We start from the raw sequence: 6,071 nt of genomic DNA, 5'->3' as shown, positions 1-6,071 counted from the left end.
GCAGTAGGTACAGAGCCCGTGGCTGGCTTGCCCAGTACAACCACTCTACTGGCAATTCTTTATTGCTGTAAAACACGACAGGGATGGTTCCACGGGTACCAGTTTGCAAAGGACTGGGAAACGCGTCGGGAGGGCTCGCGCAGCCAGGCACAACAGGCCGGGCTTCAGCAACAGTTCAAGTGCGTCTTTTCCAAACGCAGAGCGACACACATCTCCTCTCCCTCTGACCACGAGTGTTTTGTTGAGCATCTGACAGACCAGCTTCCAGACAGCGATGCCTCATGGGTCTGCTTCAAGACCAGACTACGTCTAAGATGCAGAGTGAAAGACGTTTTGAGGAAGGACTGCTTAACGCAAATTAAAAGGTTCAGCCCTCATGCCACGCCTGGCACTCATGTGGAGAGAACCAAAACGGTAAAAAAAATAATAATAAAATTAAGGCAGTTTACAAAGGAAAGCTGACTTCTAACACCTCAAAGTCAAGGAACTTCTCAAAAAACACAAACACTAGGGAAGAAGACTCTCTCTCCCGCAGGTTAAGACTTGGCTTGCTTTCTCAGACGCAAGCATTCAAACCAGCAGTTTTAAAAAACACAGCTGAAGAGAAGCAGATTTCTCAGCACTCCAGGTGACCCAAACAACATGTACATTGGTATTTCAGATAGGAGAAGCAGGTAAAGAACAAGGAAAAAAAAAAAAAAGATCCATTCGGTATTAAAACTTGTGCAAAAATAGCAAGTGAAAAAAATGAAACCACATGTAAGCAAACATTTAGGCAAATCATCAGAGCAGTGGAACCCCCTGCTTCGTACTCAGTAGTATTTTTCTTTAAAGTAAGGCAATAATAAAATGAACATGCAGGCAATGACGTGTTGGATCTGCATGTTTGAGATGACAGATACAAAAAACATGAGAGTTGTTTACAAAAGGTGTAAACGCCATCGGTAATTTCAGGAAGGTTTGTGATCCTATTAAGGAAAATGTTAAAGCTTCTAGGAAAGGGGCTGTAGTTCAATTCTTTGGCAGTAGTGGTTTTTTTTAGGCTAACAGAAGCATTACGAATATGCACATGTGGGTTCTCAGTTGGGAAACATCTCCTGGGACCATTGTTTAGCTGATGCTGAGCTGTGCAAATCCTATAAGTTTGCCATCATCGGGAATATCTGAGCCTTCGACGCCAGATGCCTGAAACACAAGGAACACAGATCCAAATAGCAACACACAGGCTCTACCCTCTGATGTGTACCACACTGAGCACCACAGCAAGGCCCATGGGATACCATCTGGGGAGGGAGCAGTCACAGGACAGCTTTGTGCTGTATTCAGTCGCTGGTACTACCCAAAGTTAAGACCGAGCACTTTGGTTTTGCTGGCTTTGAAGCTAGGAAGGGCTGGGACTGAAGTTTTGCCAATGTCTGCTCTGACTAAGGCTATGTGAACTAACTGGGCTGAAACAAGTGAAAACTCCTTATAGGAAGGGTCAGAACCATAGAATCACAGGATGGTTTGGGTTGGAAGGGACCTTAAAGACCATCCAGTTCCAAACCCCCTGCCATGGGCAGGGACACCTTCCACTAGACCAGGTTGCTCCAAGCCTCATCCAGCCTGGCCTTGAACACTTCCAGGGATGAGGCATCCACAGCTTCTCTGGGCAACCTGTCCCAGTGCTTCACCACCCTCTCCGTGAAGACCTTCTTCCCGATATCTAATCTAAACCTCCCCACTGTCTTTTTAAACCCATTACCCCTTGTCCTGTCACTCCAGGCCCTTGTAAAAAGTCCCCCCCAGCTGCCTTGTAGCCCCTTCAGGTACTGGAAGGTGCTATAAGGTCTCCCCGGAGCCTTCTCTTCTCCAGGCTGAACAAGCCCAACTCTCTCAGCCTGTCCCCATAGCAGAGGGGCTCCAGCCCGCTGATCATCTTCGTGACCTCCCCTGGACTCGCTCCCACTGGTCAATATCCTTCTGATGTTGAGGGCTCCACAGCTGGATGCAGCACTCCAGGTGGGGTCTCACCAGAACAGAGTAGAGGGGCAGAATCCCCTCCCTCGACCTGCTGGCCACACTTCTCTGGATACAGCCCAGGATACGGTTGGCTTTCTGGGCTGCCAGCGCACACGGCCGGCTCATGTTCAGCTTTTCGTCTACCAGTATCCCCAATGAAACAATGGCACTTGCTGCTTCTCTACCAATAAACTGGTTACACCTTTGCTTTGCCACTATTAAGTACCTCTGAAGGACTCATCTGTTGTTCTTTCTCCTCCCCTAGCCTTGGCTCTTTTTTTTTTGCCTTCTTCTGCCCCCAATTCATTTCCTTCTCAGGGACAATGTACATGGACCCTCCCCCATTCTCCTCCTTCAAGAAAGAAGCCCGTGGCATTTCTTAGCCCACTTAACCTGCCCTGAAATATTTCTGCCCTTTCTGGGCAAGTGTATGTTCCAAGCCCAGAAAATATCCCTTGGTAACAATTTTATGCTTATTAGCCAGGAAAAAGGAATGTGTGTGTTAGCACATCGCCTCACACAGTTATTGTACCCAGGTACTGCTCAGGGGACACAAGCAGGGAGCCTGCACTGCCTGTCAGACAACCAGTAGGAAGCTTTGGGAAAGAAGGGGGGATTTAGGGTGCATACACTGGATGCCTACAGTAGACATCACAGGCAAAGAGAAAGCATTGCACGTAGATGCAAGTGACAACTTGTTCAATTAAGGAACAGGAATAAATACCAGTTTGAAAGTGACGGATCTGTTTGCTTGGGGCTCTTCCACAATTTTCTGCAAATTAGCTGCAACTGAAATCACACACACACACAGAGAAAACAGGCATATATTAGGACAGGCTAAGGAAAAACACCCCAAACTCATTAGGCCTCTATTACTCAGCAAACTAGAACTTTCTTAAATGATTAAAAAAAAAAAAAATTATGTTTCAGTTAAAGACAACCAGTAGGAAGCTTTGGGAAAGAAGGGGGGATTTAGGGTGCATACACTGGATGCCTACAGTAGACATCACAGGCAAAGAGAAAGCATTGCACGTAGATGCAAGTGACAACTTGTTCAATTAAGGAACAGGAATAAATACCAGTTTGAAAGTGACGGATCTGTTTGCTTGGGGCTCTTCCACAATTTTCTGCAAATTAGCTGCAACTGAAATCACACACACACACAGAGAAAACAGGCATATATTAGGACAGGCTAAGGAAAAACACCCCAAACTCATTAGGCCTCTATTACTCAGCAAACTAGAACTTTCTTAAATGATTAAAAATAAAAAAATTATGTTTCAGTTAAACTCTACTTAAATCTAAAGCTTTAAGCTGTGAAAATGTTATTTGTTACTATGCTGCTTTATGGAGGCAGTTTTTTTCCCTGGAAGTGGTGAGATTAGTAATAATAAACTGCCTAACTGCACCTGGAAATCCAGTTAATTTTGCACTAGCAGCTTTTACAGATGTTGCAGCTTGTGTATAAGGAACAGATTTGCTTGTTGTAGTCAAAGACACAGGCAGTGCTGCGCCTTCAGAAGTCTCACCTGCTGCACAGGACACACTTATTTAGCAAACAGTTGCCAGAGGTACCTGTTCATCCCCATACAACAGGTGCTGCTGCCCCAGCATGTGCACACTTCATACAGCCCTACTTCAAACAAAAAAGCCTGGCTGATTCCAGTCCCAGACCTCTCTGGGAGGACCTGTGAGGAGTACAGGCTTGTGCAACAATTTGGCAGATGTCAGATGATAATGATTTAGGTAATGCATCAATTAGCCTTCATTTGCTTCATAATATTTCCAACTAGATCATATTCTTGCAGACTGGGGGTTGCCTAAATGTGCTGGCACAGAACTGCCACCAGAATTAATGAGAGTTTTGTAGAGCTGTTGAGGTAGAGAACCAAGGCCACAGAAAACTTCCCTAGTATCCACTAATCAGGTCACTTTAAACATGCAAAAAATGACTGAAATGGCTAGAGCAGAAAACATAACAGGTAATTACCTATTACCAGATCTCTGCCATCAACAAGACCTGCTGAAATGAGCTCTTGAGACACACCGTCAGCCGTATCTGTTGGGGAGAAACCCAAGAGCCAGTCACCACGTAACAGAGATTGGACAGCTGCTGAAGGCATCACAGAAACTTAAAGGAGCTTTTACCAACCAAACAGCAAAAGCATTGCTGACACGAAAATGGGTATCGGAGTGTGCACCAGAGAGCTCTGAGCTATGAAGTCCAGCTCAAAGTTTGACAGCATCGAAGGGCTGCACGTTGGTCATATCCATGACAGTTTTACAAGAAGGGCTTTCTCAACAGCACCACGGGCCCTACAAACCCCTTGAGGAAGACCCCGTGGACAGGTGCTCATACAGGGTCTCCATACACAACATCAAACAAGTTCCCCGTCACCAAAACCACCCTCACACCATGGCATTTCCCACCAGCTCACCTCTCCCTGGGGTAAATTCAAATCGAATATCATTGAGTTCTTTTTTCGAATTCCTGTGGAAAGAAGAGAGTTTTCTACAGAAAAGACCGTATTATCACACCGATCAGTGCCCAAAAGAAAGTGCTGTCACTGAACAATCAGTCTGTGATGAGAACTGAATCCATGGCACCCTTCCCCTCAGAGGGCAGAAACTGAGCGCTCAGGTGTGTGTCTGGAAGCAGGGCTCTACTTCTAGGGACATAGGCCAGAATCCATGCCTTGAACTGGGTGAAAGCTCTTCACACTCAGAACTGGCTGAAGTCTGAAGTTCTGCCTGAATAGTAAGATGGTCCAGCACAAGGCCAGAACCCCTGGATCCTTAATCCCTGTCAGGGATCCCAGCTAACTCCTCCTTCCCACCCTGTGAGGGATATTTACATAAATATCACAACCTCTTACAATCTACAGCTCTTGCCAAACCGAAGTAGTAGATAAAAAGCTACTCCTCTGGGTCCAAGTTTCATAAGAGTGGATGAACCCCAAGCTGACAAACAACCACCACCCTTTTAATTTAAAGGCAGACAGCAAGATGCCCTATAGAAGTCTCCCAGTGTCCCTCTCTGCAAGGATCCACTTTGACAGCTACTCCTCTGGGTCCAAGTTTCATAAGAGTGGATGAACCCCAAGCTGACAAACAACCACCACCCTTTTAATTTAAAGGCAGATGGTCTAGAGAAGTCTCCCAGTGTCCCTCTCTCCAAGGACTCACTTTGACAGAAAAGGTCAGTTTTGTGTCCTTACCTTAACCTTAGTACAAGGCTGATGGGGACTTTCGTATCTTCCTGTACCGGAGCTGCAGCAGGGGCAGGTGGGGCCTGCAATAGAACCACATCATTTTAAAGCAGATTAACACTTCCTTTCTCTGGTTTTAAAACCAGAGATAACCTTGATCAACTGTAAGTATAAATAAAAGTTGAACTCATCACTGGAATGATGACACTATGGTGAAAAAGATGACAGACTAACGAAACAGGAGAACTTCATGTTTACACAGTAATCCAGGAGGTGTTCTCTGTGATTGTCTTGAAAGAATAAAAGCTACACAACTTTGAGAAATGCCAGAATGGCAGGAGACTTCAGAAGAAGCGCTAAATATAAAAAGACAGCTTGCTTTGCATCAAAACTTAAGGGTTTGGGGCATTCGTGACAGGTTCACAGCCTCCTGTGATGTAATTCCTGCCCCAAACATCTGATTTAAAAACCTGATACAATTGTGATAAGTATCTAGGGAATAATTTAATTGGCAGATGAGCATATACTCTTAATTGCTTTTTAGTGAAATCAAAGCCTTTAAGAGAATCTAGCAGCAATTTCATAGCTTTCTATTCTCACTTCTAATTTCTGAGTAATTAAGGAAGCCTGTAGTCAAAGCATCTAATATTGGCCAGCAGAAGATTCCCAGTAGGAAAGATCCAGGTGGTGTCCATCTTTCCAGCACTTGTGGTACTTCCAGTAAAGGGCTAATTGTTAATCAAGCTCTGCCAAAAAAAGGCCCTGAACAAAACAGGGAAGAGTCAGTCACCCTGCTACCGCACAGCTACTGCACGTGCCGAGGCAGGGATTGTGAATCTGCAGGAACAAGACAGACACAAC

This window comes from Eurypyga helias, unplaced genomic scaffold (assembly GCF_000690775.1).
Source record: "Eurypyga helias isolate BGI_N326 unplaced genomic scaffold, ASM69077v1 scaffold9553, whole genome shotgun sequence".
In the NCBI taxonomy this organism is placed as follows: Eukaryota; Metazoa; Chordata; class Aves; order Eurypygiformes; family Eurypygidae; genus Eurypyga; species Eurypyga helias.
Note: the sequence above shows the minus strand (reverse complement) of the source record.